General features: G+C 48.8%; 1 protein-coding gene across 2 annotated transcripts in view; it reads right to left on the reverse strand.

Annotated features, from left to right (window-relative positions):
- TRERF1 (transcriptional regulating factor 1) overlaps positions 1 to 18,975 on the reverse strand; it is a 100,498-nt gene that overhangs the window by 59,251 nt on the left and 22,272 nt on the right. For both annotated transcript variants that reach the window (XM_062622696.1, XM_062622695.1), the window contains exon 2: positions 9,553 to 9,608. The gene's annotated coding sequence lies outside the window, so the exon portion shown is untranslated. The remainder of the gene's footprint in view (positions 1 to 9,552; positions 9,609 to 18,975) is intronic.

Genomic DNA, 18,975 nt, shown 5'->3' on the forward strand with positions numbered 1-18,975 from the left:
ATCTCAGTGACATCCAGCGCAGCAGATAACGGCATCACTTGAAAGGATGACCCCAAGATGCTGCTGGTGGTTACTGTGCTGACAGGCTGCATGCTGGCCTTTTGGTCAGCCTCTGAAGTACGCTCCAAACAGCAAAGTAGGCTGAGAACCTGTTTCTTGTAACTTCACATTTCTAATGTAGGTCCTAGGCAGTCACTCAGCTCTGCACTTGCCTTTTGTGGTTGCATGTGTTTCCTATTTAAGAAAGGGACTACAGCAGTTCCTGGTTTGTCACATTCTCTTCAAATAAAGGGGCTGAGCAGCAGCTTCCTCTGCTGTGCATTACTCTGCACTGGTCAACGCTCTCTTCCCTGTCACCCTGCTCAGAAATGCTCAGCCACTCGCAAAGCTGATTCACAGACACGAGGCAACAAGAGGTACAATTCCAAACCCACATCCATGAGGACAGTCCATGGGATTTTCCCCTCCGTACCCTGATTTCCAACCCTCCCTTCTTCCATCTATGCACTTCCCACCTCTTTCAAAAGAACGGGAAACCACTTCTCCAGCTTCACAAATCTGGCACATTTCATCTTCCTTGCCGTTCGAGAGAGGCACACAAACTATTTGGTATTAATAGTAAGAACACTGTGTACTTTGTAAAGCTTTATTCAAAGCATCCTGTGATCTGCCCCTGAAAGCACCAGTTTGGCACCTTCACAGAACTTCTGAGGCACGTATTAGAATACACCTCGCAGAGGTGGCAGCTCAGAGGCACACTCAGGCTGAAGTGACTTGCTCTTGGGCTGCCCACCAAGGCCCAGAACAGGGATGCGCTCTGTACTGCAGCATTTGTGGCCAACACTTGCTCCAGTGCTTCCTGCCCCACGTCTAGCTTCACAAGTCATCGTCTCTTTCCTCTTCTATCACCACACCTACACAAGTCTCTGGCAGAACTTCCCAGCCATCTCTTTTTCTTCCCCAAGGATTTCCTGATATCAAGTAATTAAATCATGAAGGAAGAAGTTCATCAGCTGCTAAGGAAGCTACTTATACAAAGAGCATCCCCACCAACAGCAGCTTGTGCGGCAAGGTTCCTACATCCCAGATACGCTCCCCACTGGCTGAACACAAAAAGCTGATGTTAACTCCTTCCAAATGAAAAGAACACTCTCAGGGTTTAGTCTTTAATTTCCCTGCATAAGCGAGACTGATGGTCAAATACCACACACATCTCCATTTGTTTTAAATGGGGGGAAAAAAGGACTTAGGAGTTCAGTCTCCCCTTCTGCTATTCTCCAGATACACCATTACATAAAAGTGTAACGGTATTTCTTTACTATGAAAAAAAATAAACATGAAAGAGGAAAAGCAACCAGAAAAAGACTAATACTTCAATATGACAGCAACACCTGAAAACATAAGGAAATCATTTCAATGTTAATCAGCAGTGAAAACCAGAATCGCGTATGAAAAAGGCAGCAGCTACATGAACGTGAACTTGTCCTGCATGACAGCCAGCAGAGGAGCTCCTAACTTTATGTGATTCAGTAGTGCTTGAAGAGCATTACTTGGTTGGATTCTTGCACCAGGATCCACCAACACGACACTTGGGCACACAGCCCTCTGTCTTGTTTTAACAGAAGTGCTTTAATAATGCCAGAGAATACCCTGCCATTAACCAGCTACGGCTCTGCTGAAGAACAGCCACTGCTGCTTCTACTCAAACCTCATGCAATAAGAGGTCTCACTAGAAACCAGTAACAGAATTTGGGCTTATCCTGCAGGTGACCCTCAGGTACCTGCTATAAGCAGTTTTTTTACCTCCCCTTATATCTCAAGGAGTCAGGGCCACAATGCATTTCCAGACTCCACTCCTCACTAGGATATTCAGAGCATGCCATCTCATCCCTTTCATTCCCTCACACCGCCTCTGGAAACTAGAGGCACAGGAACACAGCCTGACCTTGTTCCAACCCTCAAACCAGAGCTGAGGAACAACAGCTAGCCTCTCTGAGCGACACATGGAACACACATTTCCTAGAGAGGAAATGCAGGCACCCCTCAATGGCTCTCCAACAGCCTCTCTTGCTAGAACTGGGAAGTTTCCTAGGCAGCGTGGTCCTTCCACAAGTTCATCCAAGGAGAACATGACCCAGCAAGCTGCAGAGGTACATTCCAAGCACATTTTTCATGTTGTTCAATCAGCCCGAGCCTGCTGGATATTCTCCTAGCACAGTGCCAAAAAAACTCTGCTTCAATGGAGTCTTATTTGTGGGACTGCTGGTGGAACTAACTCAACGTCAGAGAGCACTTCCAGTGAAGACTTAGTCATCACCCCCTCCTGGATGCTACAAAACGGGGTGGTATTTTAAGCTGCAAGGCGGCAGAAGAAAGCAGGGAGAAAAAGGGCAGGAGCTAATTTGTTCTTCCAAGCTGTCTATTCAAGAAACCCAGAGAAAGTTTAAGTGTGACACAGTCAAGTCTACTTCATTTGCCTGGCTGTTGTAAACACGCAGACTAGGATAACAGCCAGAGAGTGTATTGCTCTTCCTTTGTATAAGAGAAAGCATGCAAACATCAAGAGTAACATGAAGTTTTCAATGCATCAAGTGACAGCACTAGTATCTATCAGAGGTAAAATTCATCTGAACCTATACAAGACAGACCAAGCATGGAGTACTCCCTGATGGCTTTGGTGGGAGGGCACCATTACTCAAGTCCCCAGAGGCTTCCCACACTGCCCTAAACAGATTACTCGAGTCACTTCAGAAATAGCCAGTGAGATGCATAAAACAAGGCTGTGTGCAACATCCCTGCAACATCCTTTTGAGGTGTGATCAAATACTGTACTCACCGGCCACCTTTACAACACATCACAAAGGCAGTATACTGTTGAGGCTTGGCATCCGAGAGCAAAAGGCTAACAAAGTACTAAAGCAACAAGCTTTTCTTTCCTCCTGATAAAATGGAGGAGGAAAACCAGACCCAGCCCTGTTGGCACACTTGGGAGACAAATTCCTTTTGTCAATTTATTAACTTCTTTTCTTCCTCCTGTTTAACAGAATTAATCCAATGGTGTACAAGTTGGCAACGCAGCTATGTCAGAGGAGGAAAGCTGCTCTATTCCTTCTCGGTAAGCAGTGTAAATACACACACAAAACCCCCCACCCACAGGATATGGAGAGCTATTCATTTAGTTTTAGCCAAGTCTTTGCCAGACTGTACCTTCTGACTATTAGCTGACGGTAAATGTGCAACTGTCTGGTACTTCATCTCATATTAAGAACTAGACCAGCAGAAGCATCAACATGCAACTCCACCTCCAAAACCAGAACACAAGTGGTATGAATACAATTGTTGTCTAGACAAATGCCACTTAGCAAAACCAAAACAACTACACCCCCACAGCCATGCAGTATTCAAAACAAAGATCTCCAAGGTGTCCTTCTGTTCACACAAAACCAAACTGCAGAGCACAAGAAGCTCAGTTTCGGGGCCCAAACCCCTGTCAGTGTTATGCCTAATGACATGCACCCCACTGCTTGTATCTGGGGGGCCTGATGGGATGCTGTCCATTGCCATTACCAGGCATCTGAAGGAAAATATTAAACCGCTTCTTGTCATCTGCACAGAGCACGAAACCTGGAGCGAGGGAGGGTGAGCAAAAAGCAACTCGGGTTACTCTTTGCTAAAGTGTATTTTTGCTGGGTATAGTGTATGTGAACAACAGCTGGTTTCAATACAGCAATAACCCAAAGTCACCAACTCCTAGGAATAAACAAAGAACCACAGGGGAATTGCATTTGGGAAGGCAACGGTCCTGTAAAACGACTGGGGGTCACGGCAGACACAGGACAGATACTAAACTGCCTGCATGAAGCCGCAGCTAAGCAAGGAAACTTGGCCTCTGGATGGGCAAGAAGAGTATTCTGTACAAGGCCACGCAGGGAGGGAGGGCCTTATCTAAAGAACAGTGAGAGCACGGGCAACTTGCACTTCAGCAAAGAAAACACCACAAGAACAGCTAAAGAGTCAAAACCCGCATCTTGGGCCGCGTTCCTAAAGGCTGCATATTTGGCTTATCAAAAGCGATAACGGTTATCAGTGACTGACTGACAACGCAGCCAAATGTCTCCACCAAATTTACTCGGAAGATAAAGAGCGCATTAGCCAAAACTGGGCCCCCAAAACACACTGCTGGGCAGAGGGAGAAGTCTGGAAGCATTCAGAATCAACCTCCTCTGCCCGACTGTCCATAGTTACTGTTGATTGCTATGACACATGGTCTGCTCAGAAACTCATCGACAGCAAGCCTGCAGAAGTATCCACAAGAACCACTTCCTATCTTACCCAGCTGACTAAAACCCTGTAGAACTCCGCTGCCCTTCACATCTTCCCCACTCCTCAGCAATGCTCTCCATTCGGAAAGACAGACTTCTGCATTTAGGGAATTAGAACCAGTGTGGCTCTTGGAGCACATCTCTTTCAGAAGGACCGGCTGCTCCCTACACACCATCAAAGTTCATTTGTCTCCCAAGGGCTCCACAGCCACAGGTCAGGGTATTGAAGGCTTTTCCCAGCGCTCCAGGACAGACTGGGCTCCACCATTCTGCTGCTCCAGCTCATGTTAATTCACTTGGCTAAATGAGGAACTTTAAGTGATTTCCACGTAGAATCACCAGTGGCAGATCAGAGCACCAAAGCTTATGGACACCCACATCCTCCTCTCTCCACTTTTTAACCCATAGCAACTTGAACTAAACAAACACACCTGGACAATGCCCTTCATTACATCCCTCCAGGAGGATTTCTTGTGTCCACTGGAGCCCAGAGAACTTAGGTCAGGAAAATAGCCCTACAGAGAAGCCAGAGCCAGTGGGTTCTGCCAGGTTTAGCTCCCTACACAGGCTCAGTGGGGTGAAGGACAGGCGACGTGCACCTCGAACTGCAATGCTGAACTACACCCCATCTTCTTTGTGCTTTACCTGCTCCAAAGGGAACTTCACATCAGCTCGCTTCTCAAGCGAAAGCTGAAGTGGCTCTTCCCATCTCAGCCCTATGGCTTTAATGTGCGTTCTACAGTAACGATTTCAGTTTCTCTGAACTGCTTATTCAAGAGTGCAAAATTACTGACATCCTGCAGAACCAGCCAGCTCATACCAAGAACGTTCTACAGCAAAAGGCGGCCTTTTTCACAAGGGTAGTTTGAAAAGTACTAAACAGGCTTATTTCCCATCTCAGTTTTTATAGGAGCAACACAATTCTTACAGCGAGCAGCTGGGGGAGCCCAGTGGGACAGAGGTGGGGAGTGGGAAGTGGGCATTCCACTTTTACATTAGGAGCAGAACCACAGAAATCTGCTTTTGAGAACATGATTAATCTTCATTTCCATACAGACTGACATCTAGGCCTCTGATACACGAGGTGAATGTATTCTGCTGCTTCCTATCTGCTGCCTGGTACCTGCCTGTTCCCCAAACATTCCTTCCAACCCGCTTGATCCTTTGAAGCTGACAGTTATCTACACATTCAGGCACTGAAGTCATTTATTCCTTTAGAAGCGTTAAGCACATACAACTTGCAACATCATATTGTGCAAATATTCCAATCTTCTGGAAGAAAGAGGAAAGGAAAACGCGTTTACCTTGATGTCTATATTTACATAGATATCCCCCCCCCCCCACCAACTTGGTTATCTTGAGGCTTTTCCTTATGCACGAGAGCTTCCCCATTTTCATCCCTGCACTTCCAAGGTACCTTCCACATTGTGACAAACAGCAAAATAACCCGAGCAAAGGAACTCAAATTACCTGTTTCCATTTGATTCACATTAACTTGCTTCTGCGGAGACAACACACTCCACGGGCAGTGCCAAAGGAAGTTATTAAAACTCATCCAGCAACAAAGCAAGAGGTTTGCACTGATGTGCACTAACGCAAGAAGGGACCACAATGTCCCAGTTGATAAAGACAAAATTCCTGGACTTGGGTTCAGTTCAGTCGCATGAAAATCAAGGGTTACCTCCAGTAAAAAGCAACACCACACCAGAAATGCAAAGGAACACCAATAGTTCAATGAGTTACTCTAGCTCTGCGTGTGATAGGCTGGGGTTTGCACTGCCAAGACTCATTGAAAGGAACAACTAGGAAGTGTTTGTGAGACATACTGCTCTTATAAAGTGCATTAACGGCTATTAATAATGCACATCAATCTACTGCTTTTCACATAATCAATATTAATCGGCAACCTAATTTGGAACTATTAAGACAAGCGACCTTGGAGCTGCAATCCATCAGGTCTAAGCTAACAGTGGGTGAAAATAGGCCTGATAACGGTTACTTCCTTGTCATTTCCTCCCCAAAACGACACAATGCTGCTCCAGCGATCAAAGTCAGTTTTATCTCAGAAATGTACCTCTGAAAATAGATCAGGCCTTACGGACAGATTTTACGCTTATTACCCGAGCTACTGGGCTCCTGTGAAACTTGACTTGCAGGTCACCGGGGCCCGGGCCTCCTCGGAAGGAAGCAAGATAAAGGCACAGGGAAATATGGGGGAAGGAAAAGAAAAGACTGGGGGAGAGGTCTGGCACCTCTCAACACCGCCGCAAGCTTGCCAAGGCTCGCAATTTCATCACAGCACTTGAGGCATATTACAAGAGCAATTACCCATTTGTGTTAAGTCAACCCCATCACGTAATCAACAGGATGGATGCCAAAAGCCAGCCGTTACATGGAAGTCACCATGGCTAGGATTAAAACAGGATTATTCCTCCCAGAGACTGGGCCACGTCCCGCTGCTTGAAATGGGGCGGAAGGATGGCAACCCCTTCAATTGCAAGGGCAGCAATAAACACGGGAGTGCTTCAGAAGTACTTCCCTGGAAGGAGGAAGAGCAGGGAACGGGTCAGGAAGTATACACGAGAACTCTAAGTGACCAAGGGAAAACATGGCCAGCAGGCAGAGCGTCGTGGTTTAAGGCCAGCCACTAACATGGGACCAGAGGACACGTTTGGAGCAGGATCCAGATGCCTGTCTGGAAGGACAGAAACCCAAATGTAAGTGGGGAGAGGGAACGCAGAAAGGGAGCAGCAGGTGAAATCAACTAACACCGATGCCACAGCAGTCAGGGACAGCTGAAGCAATGATGGACACCCAACAAGTGCAGTCTTGAGAAGAAGCAGGACCAGGACAGCCACCTCTTGTGACACGTGAGGGCTGGGAGCGGGGCAGTGGCACTGCTCCAGCCCAGGCTGCCGAGAAAGGGACAAACGAAGGAGACTCGGATCCACACGTGCACAGCTCAGGAGTAATTCCAACCCCGAGAAGGTACCTCAGGAAACAAGGACGTAACGCTTTCTTCTGGAGCTGAAAGACAAGAGCTGGTGGGAAGTGCTGCTGCTTCCTCCCAGAGTCTCATTTTAAAGGCAGTCCTGCGATTGCCAGGCACCTGGCTCATGCTCTGTACACGCCTGGGGCTGGTAATAAAGCCGTGGCGAGAGAAGGTGTCGTGGCCTCAAGCTGCAGAACTTGCTAGAAGCAGAGCCTCCTCGGGGGTGGGTTTATGAGGAAAGGGGAGAGCAACCTCACCCCAGGAGAGCCAGCACAACAGCAGCCAGCTGTGCCACAAGAGCTGCCCACGTTACAGCACACAGCTTCATCAGTGCCCACTCCATGGGACCAGCACTGAAAATTAACTAAGAGAGGAACAAGGGATGGGACAAGAGGAAACGGCCTCAAGCTCCCCCAGGGCAGGTTTAGATGGAGCTGAGGAACAATTCCTGCCCCAGAGGGTGCTCAGGCATTGGAAGAGGCTGCCCAGGGCAGGGCTCCAGTCACCGGCCCTGCAAGTGTTCACACAAAGTGGAGACGAGGCCTCAGTGCCATGGGGCAGTGGTGGCCTGGGCAGTTGGACTGGGTGAGCTTAAAGGGCTTTTCCAGCCTGGTTGTTTCTGTGATTCTACTGCATGATTCTATGATGAGAGCACACAGACAGCAGCAGCGATGCCACGGTGGGCACTGCACAAGCACCAGTAGCAGATGTGTGACGGGACGGCAGCTGGACCACCTTCGTGCACAGGGATGCTGGCACAGGCAGGCAGAACACGCTCTAAGAAGTCCTGAAAGCAGCTGTAATTACCTGTTCTTGGAGCACAGGCAGACTGGTTGGAACACGTGAAGAAGGTGGTTTACATAGCGAACGAGGTATGCACGTGAGGTGCTCTGCGCAGTAACCGCACGCCAGCGAGAGCTGGATTTTGCCGACTGCACACATACAAGACCACCTCCAGGGAGGGAGTAAGCTTCAACACATCATGATTGTAACACAATTTAACACATGGTGCACGAAAGAGGGTAGTCTGAATGGAGAAAACGCCTCACACTTCCACAAGAAGGCTAAGCAGCAAGTAAGTCTTTGATTCTTGCATACTCCACACGGTGCCAAGAGCTCTCGCTTGGACAGCCACCCTCCAAAGGGTAAGTCTACTTAGCAAACAGAACTTACGGGGGGGGGGGGAGAGAACCAAAACCAAACTAAAAACCCCTCAAGAGTGTCTGTAAGAGCTAAATCTCTGAATCCAAGGAAAAAAAGTGATTCAGGCCTGGTCCTCATACAATGCCACCACACATTTTGCTGTTCGCGTGCCTTTCCATTTTCCAGCCAACAGCCAAGAAGAACAACAGGTATTTTTGAGGCCTGTAAATGGCACCCAACTCGGGAAAGTATAAGTCATAAAATGAAACACAAGTGCTAGAGCTGTATCGTCACAGGTTGGAGTGTAGCTTGAAAGACAGTGACAATCCCTATGTAATACTACTGCAACGTCTGGCTGCTGTTTGAATGTGGTATCCCAACAGCTAAGGGGTTTAAAAACACTGATTCCTCTCTTACCAGCAGAAGCCTCTAAACCAGAAACCAAGAGAAAAAGTATCTAAGCGCTGCCTTTTAAAAGCGCTGCTATTAAGGAAGGCAATACAAAAGAACACCAAACAGCAGCAAAGCTACGGCTTCCTTCGGCACGTTATTGACAGCAAAGACTTATTTCAGACTCAAACCTAGAGGTTTTCGACTCAAATACACTCTGTCCTAGTAAAAACTGCCCCAGTTTGAAAACACTGCAACAGGAAAAACAAGTTTTTAAAGAACAGAAGTTAAACAGCTCAAGGATGTTTTTACCTTTCAAATGTCTGCGGGGAAAAGAGGGGAAGGAGGCACAAGCAGAACCTCAACACTGAACAGAAGCTTTCCTACCTCATCTGTTACTTTACAAGAAGCTCTAAAACAGCAGCATAAGTGTGACCTCTCTTGCTAAGCCCCGTGCCCGGAAAGACATACGTTTGTGTCCTCTGGGCTTTGTCCATCAGTTCACCAGGAGAAAGGACTGGGACACAAGGTGCACGCACCAGAGATGGTCTGTGCTCGGAGGGTCACAGGCAGAGGAACTCGGAAGTACATAAATCAACTATTTGCAGGGTTCTGTCAGGGCAAGAAAGGGCCGTCTTCAACCTGAACAAGAAACCAGCGAGACTGTTTTGTGTCAGAAGATGTTAATCTCGCCCTCTCTCTTACCTTATCAGACACATCTCCTCGTCCTATTCAGGATCCAGCGAGTCACAAAATCCCATCTGTAACAAAAGGAAAAGCCTATTAATACCTCCCGATAACCTCACGGAAGGCGAAGAAGCAGTACAAGGCAAACAGACGGCTTAGCTCGTGCTGCCATTCCAGTATAATCTACACCCCAGGCAAGCGGCCCTCCCGTCTGCAGCAAACTGGGAAACCTGGAGAGAAAGGCATTAAAGGCGTCGTAACATGTTCTGTCAGAAACACGCTCTTCCCCCTGCAGCAGGGCTAGCAGAGGGGGCCAAAGCACGCAGGTTAGCCTGCCGAGTCATAAATAAGTCTGCAGCATCCTCTCATTAAATTAAATGACCATCAAATTACATAATGCGAATGGCTGTAAAATGAGCCCAGTGGTAATGGCTAGAAACAAGCACGGCGATGCTATACGTCGTGGAGGCAGTTTTCCAGCAGTGTATCAAACCTGGGCAGGCAGCGCTTTTTATCTCCAGGCCAAGACACTGTCAGCATCCAGCCTTCCTGAAGCAGAGTAAAGCAAGGCAAGTAAAGTAAAGGCAAGAAACGCACGGAACAAGGCTCTCGTGCACAAGTTTAGGTGATGCCTACCCTGAGCAAGTGCACTTCATTTCATAACACTTTTACAAACCAAACCAGTGTCACAAAGATGCTGTTCTGGTAGAGGCAAACACGAGGCAGACTGGCATGCTTGGGACCAGAGGAAAGAGTACCACACATTTAGTCGGGCTTGACCGAACACTTCCCACGGCACTACTAAGAAAAGGAGCCATGACCTGCAACCCAGGCAGTCCACGAGTCACTAGGGCATTAGAGAGACCTCCTGCCTGGCAACTTGGAACAGCACGAGAGTCTACCTAGAGTGAGAAATGCGAATCGAGGATCTGAGAAAGCAACCAAACCAACTCCTCCACACGCCCTTTTAGCCTTTCCAGCATCCTGGCCACAGGCCCCAGGAGCCTGCTAGTCCAGTGCCAGGCTGGAAAAGGCCAGGGACACACAAGCGAAATGGCACACTGCATTAGAGAATACTATGTAAAACAAAAACTCGAAACAGCCACCCTTCATTTTTCAATCCAGTTATCTGGGGAGAGATATGACAGGAATGAAAGGATTTGAAGCAGATAGTTTTCATATTTGCTTGCTCTTCCTGTGGTGATGCTACTGAGAGCATCCCTGTGCTAGATTAAAAGAAAACACTGTGGTTTAGTTGCTTGACATCAGTTTGCACCCTCCATCACCTTCCTTGGACACTGAGCAGCGTGATGCCAATGGACCACCGGTGCTCCACACTGAGGAAAGGTGACATCCTTTATAACATCCTTTGCTGGGCCATGCTGCCATTTCCCTGCCAGCAAACATGGCTCACCAGCCGGGAGGGAAGCCCCAGTCCAAACCACCTGCTCTGGGATGCTTCTCTTTTTCCCTGCTAAGGGCATACATTAACATACACTTTAAGTGCTGACCATGTGCTAAACCAGAAAATACCATTTTCTCATCTTCTACTAATTACAACTTCTTTTCTGCCATTGCCAGAACAATATAACAACATCCTTCCATCACTATGGGGTTTGGGGGGGTTCTTTTGAGGGGTTTTCTGGCTTCCACGAAGAGATCTTTTGTCCATGTGACAGAAAGACTGTAACAAAAGAGAGCCACTGCCCAAGAGCCCACTTGACTGTCCCTACCCTCCTATTCCCTGCCAACCCAGTGGAATTCCTCCGAGCACAACCTCTTCCTGCCTATTTCCAGCGAACCTGCAGCAATGCCCCACGAACAATGGGAAGTTTGTTTTACTCAAAGAGTAAACCTTTTGCAGCTTCCAATGTAAATATTTTAATTAATGGGGTTTTTTTTAACTCTCTGCTGCCTTACTTGTGTTCACGGTCACAAACGCCGTCAGCACAGCAGCACCGCTCGACGGCTGTAACAGAGAGGAAGAGAGAAATACAACACAGAAAAATGGCTTCAGAAAAACCACCTTTCAAAGAACATCAAAACTCACCGGGGGGCGGCTGGGACAGAAAGAATTAAAGCACTGGGGCTGTTCAGCCTGGAGAAGAGGAGCTGTGTGGAGACTTCAGAGCAGCTTCCAGTGTCTGAAGGGGGCTGCAAGGATGCTGGAGAGGGACTCTTCATCAGGGACTGTAGCAACAGGACAAGGGGTGATGGGTTCAAAGTGAAACAGGGCGAGCTCAGGTTAGATCTAAGGCAGAAGCTCTTCCCTGTGAGGGTGCTGAGGCGCTGGCACAGGGTGCCCAGAGGAGCTGTGGCTGCCCCATCCCTGGCAGTGTTCAAGGCCAGGTTGGACACAGGGGCTTGGAGCAAGCTGCTCTAGGGGGAGGCATCCCTGCCCGTGGCAGGGGTTGGAACTGGATGAGCTTTAAGGTCCCTTCCAACCCAAACCAGGCTGGGGTTCTAGGAAAGAAAAAAAATCAAGCCTGCTCATTCCTGTGGCCAGCTGAGGGCTTGTGTCGGTTCCCATTGAGATAGTGCGCCTGTTTTATGAGCCAACTTGTAGGAAACCACAACCCAAGCTGTTTCCCAAACAACATCACACCCAGTGACCAGGATACATGCAAAAAGTGATGACTATCTTTTTGCCTCGGCCATCACTACAGTGGCTCCAAACCACCCCACCGCTCCGCATCCACTCCACAGGAACACTCCAATCTCCTACTAACCAAGCATTGTGGACTCTGTCAGCACCTCAGATTCACCCTCCCTGGGCAGGGCTGCTTTGGCACTACAAAGGTGACCCAACAGAGATGCTGAGCCTTCCCGCACGTGCTCCTCTGGTGGTTTCTGGATCCAGCAGCATCCCTGAGGGACTCGCAGCTCTTGCACTCCAAACAGTGCCTCTCCCTGCAGAAACCACCCTCTGCCCCCAGATACAGGGATAGAGTTTGGATGTGGCATCAGCAGATGGCTGGCATTCAAGACTTGGTTTGAAAAAGAAAATTAAAAGAAGTGGGACACAGATGGTGCTGCTCCTGCTTTCCCAAAGCCCGACTGGAATGTGAAGGTAGACCTGCCCTTCCTCTGCTTTTATTTGAATGGGAGGGCTTGCTCCCCCTCCACTGACCTCCCCACACTTGATGCCTGTCAGCAACATCCTTCTGCAAGTGCAGCAATTCCCTGCCACTGTCAGCAATACACATGCTACACTGGCTAAAATCCTCCCTTTTATGGTGGATGGTGGTGGTGCTCTCGTAAAACTTCTCAGATTTGGGGATTCTCACAACCACACAGCAGCTCCATTACCTCCAGGCCACCACACCAGTGCCGCTTGGCTTGTCACATCCCACTCAGCAGTGGCCAGCACGGGAAAGGATGGAAGGAAGCCCACTGCCTTTGCGGCGCTGAATTAGTAAATGCTAACTATCAGAGAGCAGTGAGGGAGAAAGAACGCCTGGACTGAGAGATCCTCTAATTTGGAGCAGCAGGACACACTGGGGACAACAAGGAGCCTGCTGGTTCTGCACAGGCAGCCTGTGCTGGTGCTCACACCCTGAGGAAGTACATGTGAGTAGTACATCACCCTGCGATGCTACGCACCCACCTCAGTACCTGTCTCCTATGAAGGGTAGATGGATACCAAAGGGCAGCAGCATTTGTGACAGGGTGATTCAGAAAGATGAGTCTGCGAGACCCTTCCTGCCCCTGCCAGTGCCACAGAGTGAAACTAAATCTCCTGACCCTGGTTTTGAGTGTTACCGACCACTGCTATGATGTACCTGCATGTACAATATCAGCTTTAGCTTCCACACCAGCAAAGACTGAAAAAAAAACAACCCAAAGCAAGCCAGAAAGCCATTTGTTTGCCCATATTCCTCATCAGACTTCCTGGCTACACACACAACATCAAGACACTGAGTAAGAACCAAAGAAGTAAATAGCTCTTCTCAGAAGAGAGCTCTTTCAAGATAAACTCCTACCCCTTTTCCCGCAAGACCAAGTGAGGAAGCAGACTTTGCATTAGGCCCTCAAAGCACACGGGCTCTGGGAAGGGAGACCTCTTAGCAAGTGAGCATCCTAAGGCTTATGCTGGTCCTTCCGTCTTCCCCCCTGACCTCTTGCAGGGAGCCACTGCACTCGGCTTTTTCCTGTGCCTGCTTCAGCAGCAACATGAAACTCGCACAGCCTTACCCGTGCCTCTGTGGTCCTCGCACCGGGGCAGCGAGGGGAAACGCTCCCCAGAGGAGCGGCACAATCCTAACTCGCCCGTGCCCACGGGATAGCAAAAGAGCGAGGAGCGAGCAGATGAATGTTAATCTCTCCTCCCCGCCGCCACCACCAGCAGCAGCAGCAGCAGCCTGTGCTCTCCCACGCAGAGAAAAGGGAGGCTGCACAAGCTGGGGAGGCCAAACTGTCTGGGAAAACGTAGGAAGAGAACCGGTGGCAAATTCCCTTCTCTACGGGCTCTCTTTCCGTAGGGAAAGTGAAGGTCAGTCACCGAGCTGCTGGGGGAAGGCAAGACCACAGGGTCTCCGAGGGGCTGCTTTTATGCAGACCACAGAGCTGGACTACTCGGGACTGTATCAGCTCAACATATTCGGTACCCACAGCATTCTGCTTACACAGTGCTTGTGCTACACAGCCTCTCCTGGAGGCTCCTTGCATTGGCACACTGCATCTTTGCCTGACCACAGGCACACACAGAAAGGACCCAAGAGCACCCCGTTATGGATCTTAGTTCAGAAACACAGGACCCCTCTCCAGCTTACATGACTCCAAGCACCTGCCTCCTAAACCACGAGGAGGTAGCCAGTAAGTACACAGAACCCTGAGCACGGGGCAGTTGCCATAGCACACACCTGGGCCTGATTTCTGCCTCAAAGGTGTCTGTCAGCACACAGCACTATACATGCGCCAAAGGAGAGCACGGGGGAGAAGCTCGAAGCAGGAAACAGAAGCTCAGCTTAGATTAGCACAGCTCACTCAAGTGAGCTATGCTCAGATTTGGGTTGATTTGCAAACCTCGCTGTCATGGGCTGAGATGTCTGAAGTTTTGGTAAAAAAAAGGCAAAAAATAAACCCCAGAAAGCTGAAACAAATAGGCAGATGAAGCTGCCCTGGCAGCAGTTGGTACCTTTAAAACCCAAGGAAGATGAACCTTTCCAGCTCCTGTTTTAGAGCATCCTGCTCCTTGCTTTCCCATGTCCACGCTGACGGGCACCTCTCAGGTCCCCAGCACATCATGTGCTAAAAGATGCAACGGTGAGAGCAAAAAGAGGGACCAGCCACCTCTGGCCTTTAGACTGACCCCAAATCCCTACTACAAGAGGAGCACCTTGCTGCCTGTCGAGATGCATTACCAGTCAAGTCCAACACCAACTTGGCTCCGAGGAGATTTGAAATGGCACCTTGGTGGGCTGACAGCAGGCTTCCAGGTCTCACCATTCCTAACAAAAGGAACAGGCCTGGACTCATCCCGTTGCCTGAAGACAGCAGATCCTACCCTCAAACACGTGTGCCAGCAACTGCAGCCACAGTTTCAATTACACTCATACCTGCCCAGTGGGAATCACTGAAAGAGTTCATTTGCTAACCCTTGACTCACGGTAAATCACAGCAGCAGAAACATCACTGCAACCAGTCATTTGATCAAGAGTGAGGTGAAAGTTGCTTTCCGGGTAACCTAGAGTAGAAAGCTGAGCCTTAAAGGGAAAACTTAAAGGAAGATTGGGGGGAATGCATTATTTTGCTCTCTACAACAGCCTGACAGGAGGATGGAGCTGGGCTCTGCTCCCAAGGAGCAAGGGATGGGACAAGAGGAAACGGCCTCAAGCTGCCCCAGGGCAGGTTTAGCTGGAGCTGAGGAACAATTCCTGCCCCAGAGGCTGCTCAGGCATTGGAACAGGCTGCCCAGGGCAGGGCTGCAGTCCCCGGCCCTGCAAGTGTCCACACAGCGTGGAGACGAGGCCTCAGTGCCATGGGGCAGGGGTGGCCTGGGCAGTTGGAGTGGGTGAGCTTAAAGGGCTTTTCCGACCCGACTGAGTCTATGGCTTAATGTTTGTATTTATTAATATTAGGGCTTCAACAGTGGATAAACAGAAAGAATCTTTCTGCCTCTCTACATATCGAAGCCTGTTTACACATGAAGGCCAAAAAGATGTCCTCATTTTATAAATAGTTTGCTCTGATGACTCCATCTGAAAAAAGTGCAACTCGAGGCTACATCCAGAGGCAAAACTCTTGGCTACTGATGTCTAAACAGGGGGGGGCAAAGACTAAACATCAGAGTCACTAAAACTCAGCAAACGGTTTTGTTGAAGCTAAGCACATAACATCGTGCGCATTCACCTCATACCAAACCACGGCTCCTCTCCAACTTGCAAAGCTCTGCTTCCCAGGAAGTCCTTTAAGCATTCAAGATGAGATTCTCTTAAGTGTAAACCCTCCATCCGTTACTTAGACCTGACCACATAAGCCATCCAGCCATGCCTTACTCCTCTGATACGGCATCAGTAGGAGCGCCTGTGGAGCCAGAGAGCCAGGTAACTCAGGGACAGTGCTGGGAGAAGCTGGGACTTCTCTCCCCCAGGAACAAGGAAAAATGGTTCCCAAAGGATTTGCCATCTGAGCTCAAACCCCGCGCTTTGGTTTTCCTTTGTCACATGCCCCCTCCCTATGTCAGTATATATATGGTTGCAGTTACAAGTGTAATTTGCTTCAGATCAATCACTTTGCATGCCAGGGCAGCAAGGGAAACAGAAACCCTGCACACAAGAAACTCATTACCCTATTAAAAAAAACACCATTTCCAGCTAAAAGTTCCTCTTCAGTTCCTCAAACCCAAACGCACACAGTTTGCTTGCTCCCAGTGTCCCTGTCCATGGCAGGGCGTTGGAACTGGATGATCTTCAGGTCCTTCCCAACCCAAACCATTCTGTGATTCTATGATCCCGTTTCTCCACCGAGAACCTGTGAACAGCTACACAAGAATACCACAAGCAGTTGCAAAAGATGGTCAAAGAGATATTTGCTACCCAGCGTTTGGGCTAGACTTCCTAAACTGAGCAAACGATGGGGGTTTTGTGCCGTCCCCTATTGCACGCTGCAAGCCGTATCGCCAGGTCACACTCTAGATACATTGCATGAGGACATGCTTTGAGTTTAAAGGGAGAGGCAACCGAGAGGTCTGCCTGCTGCAGGAAGGAATAGAGGCTTCTCGTGAAACCAAAAGCGAGCAGTACACATGTAATTTGGTGTAGCTATGTTCCGCATAGCTACTGACACCATGTATATCTGATATACACTATATAGTACCCGATACACACTAGACAGTATCTGATGTACACTATCAGGAAGGAATATCTGCCTGTAAAGCAGAAGTCAGTGCTTTTAAGGAGACCTACGTTTCCTCATAGCTACAGCGCAGCAGGGAGGACTGCAAGCATTTAACCCGAAGTCAGTGACCACACGCGGTAAGAGGCTTGCCAGGATGTGATCCTGAATTATGACTTCATCCTGCACAGCTCCCTTGAGCAAGGATCAGCTGAGACATCTTGCCCAAAGTCGCTCCTACAGCGCGCAGCCCAACCAAAGAGGAGACCGGGGTGCCAAAAATAACAACACGGGAAGTTTTCCCTTCAAATAACGAGGTATCCCTTCTAATTCAGGCCTATAAAACCGGATTTGTCAAGCTCTAAACTGGGTTGCAGCTATATTTCACTACACCATAAATCTTCCTTACACCCTAGTAAAGATGCCTAACAATTTAATATGCCATTTTATTTCTTTTTAATCTGGAACTCATCAAAAATCACCTGAAACAGGCATCTCTTTCGCAGTCCATTTTCTACATAGGTACAAATTCCAGAACATAATTGCTTCACACTCTTCGCGCAGAAAAAACATTTGCAAAGTGAATTAGAATGTAGACTAAGAAAGGTTGTAATTACTTCTCTTGGGTTTCTTAGGTAGGTCAGTTCACATCCTACAAAGGCCTCTGTATTAGGCCGTGATATTCATTGAGCATCCTATTGCCCTGAAAGCAGCAGAACCTCTTGAAAAGAATTGTACCACCAAGGAAAAATTCCAGAGGAAAGAACTGGGAGTCCAGAGCCAGAACTTTCCAAGCTTTCCTTCTGAACTGGGAACAGATCGTGTCACAGCCCCTTTTTTTGGCCAAAATGAATTACTACACAGAATGCTGAATTACAACTGGCTCATACACTGCTGTTTCAGTGGGGTAACACGCACAGACCTCACATAGAAAAGGGCTAAAAGACACCTAAACGGATGGGGAGAAAAAACACTGCCAGCCCTTGCTGTTATTAAAACCTGCAATGCCCACTGCCTCCCAGCCCACCAGGTCTGCAGTGAAACAAGCCCCATTTCAAAGCAGCGACCGTGTCTGTACAAAGCACCGCTGGAAGAGGCTGAGAACACACATGGAGCACTGGAGAAGACGTGCATTTTCCTTCACGAAGTCGACGTGATGAAAACGGCTCCTTGGGTTTCAGATTGCGCCGAGCTTGGCAAACAGTGATGTCATTATTTTCCTGCTGCTTCCAAGAAGTGAGCACAGTTTACATCCTCCCTTCCTGCTGTCTCGCTTTACTCCTCTTAACCCAAGAAGCACAGGACTGGCAGGGCAGCACTTCAGCGCTGGGATCACTGGAGGAAGCCAGGACATCTCCATTTTCCATCTCACCAAGCCTCTGCCAAGCGCAAACTGACAAAGCCAGGGGTTAAACCGAGAGCTGAACTGCCCTCTCATTTGCCATGAGCACACACACACAGTACTTTCTCTTTATGCTGCCCAGCCAGGGGTCACCAGCGGTATATGGAGGCACCAATTCCCGGTCCCAAGCCTGTCGAAGCCCAGTAGGAAAAGGCCCCAGAAAGCATCTAAATGGAGCATGCAGCAATTAAGACATGTTTGATTCGTCTGCTTATCGTGTGATTGCACCCCCTGGAGTGGAGTCTTGATACAGGCTCTAGTGGAGCTAGTGAGTGTCACAGCCCCTTCCCAGCTCGCTGCCAGATCTCCGAGACAAGTTTAAAAGGAGGAAGAATTAAGAGAAAAACCAACCCCAAAACCTTCAAATATTTTATAGTGGGCAAGTCTTCACCAAAACTGTTATTTGAGGTAACTGACTCACTTTTCCCTGCGATCCAATGATACCAACCAACTAAAGAGCACTCTAAAAGCAGTGCCCTGCAGTAAAAGAGCTGAGTTTGTACCATCCGAGGAAGTCCCTAACCCTGCTGTTAGGCTAACGCAGAGCTTCTCTCTTGGTTCCCACACTGAAACAGTGGGAACTTGCCTTTCCCCTTCACTGCAGTTACCACACCGCTAAGTTTGCTGTGCTCCAGACTGCCCTCAGGGATGCTCGGGCTGGGGTGGCTGGAGAGCAGAGGCTGTCTGCAGGGCTCAGCTGGGCT

Source organism: Pezoporus occidentalis, unplaced genomic scaffold (genome assembly GCF_034315485.1).
Source record: "Pezoporus occidentalis ecotype Australia unplaced genomic scaffold, CSIRO_AGI_Poc_V1 ctg245, whole genome shotgun sequence".
NCBI classification, from domain to species: Eukaryota; Metazoa; Chordata; class Aves; order Psittaciformes; family Psittacidae; genus Pezoporus; species Pezoporus occidentalis.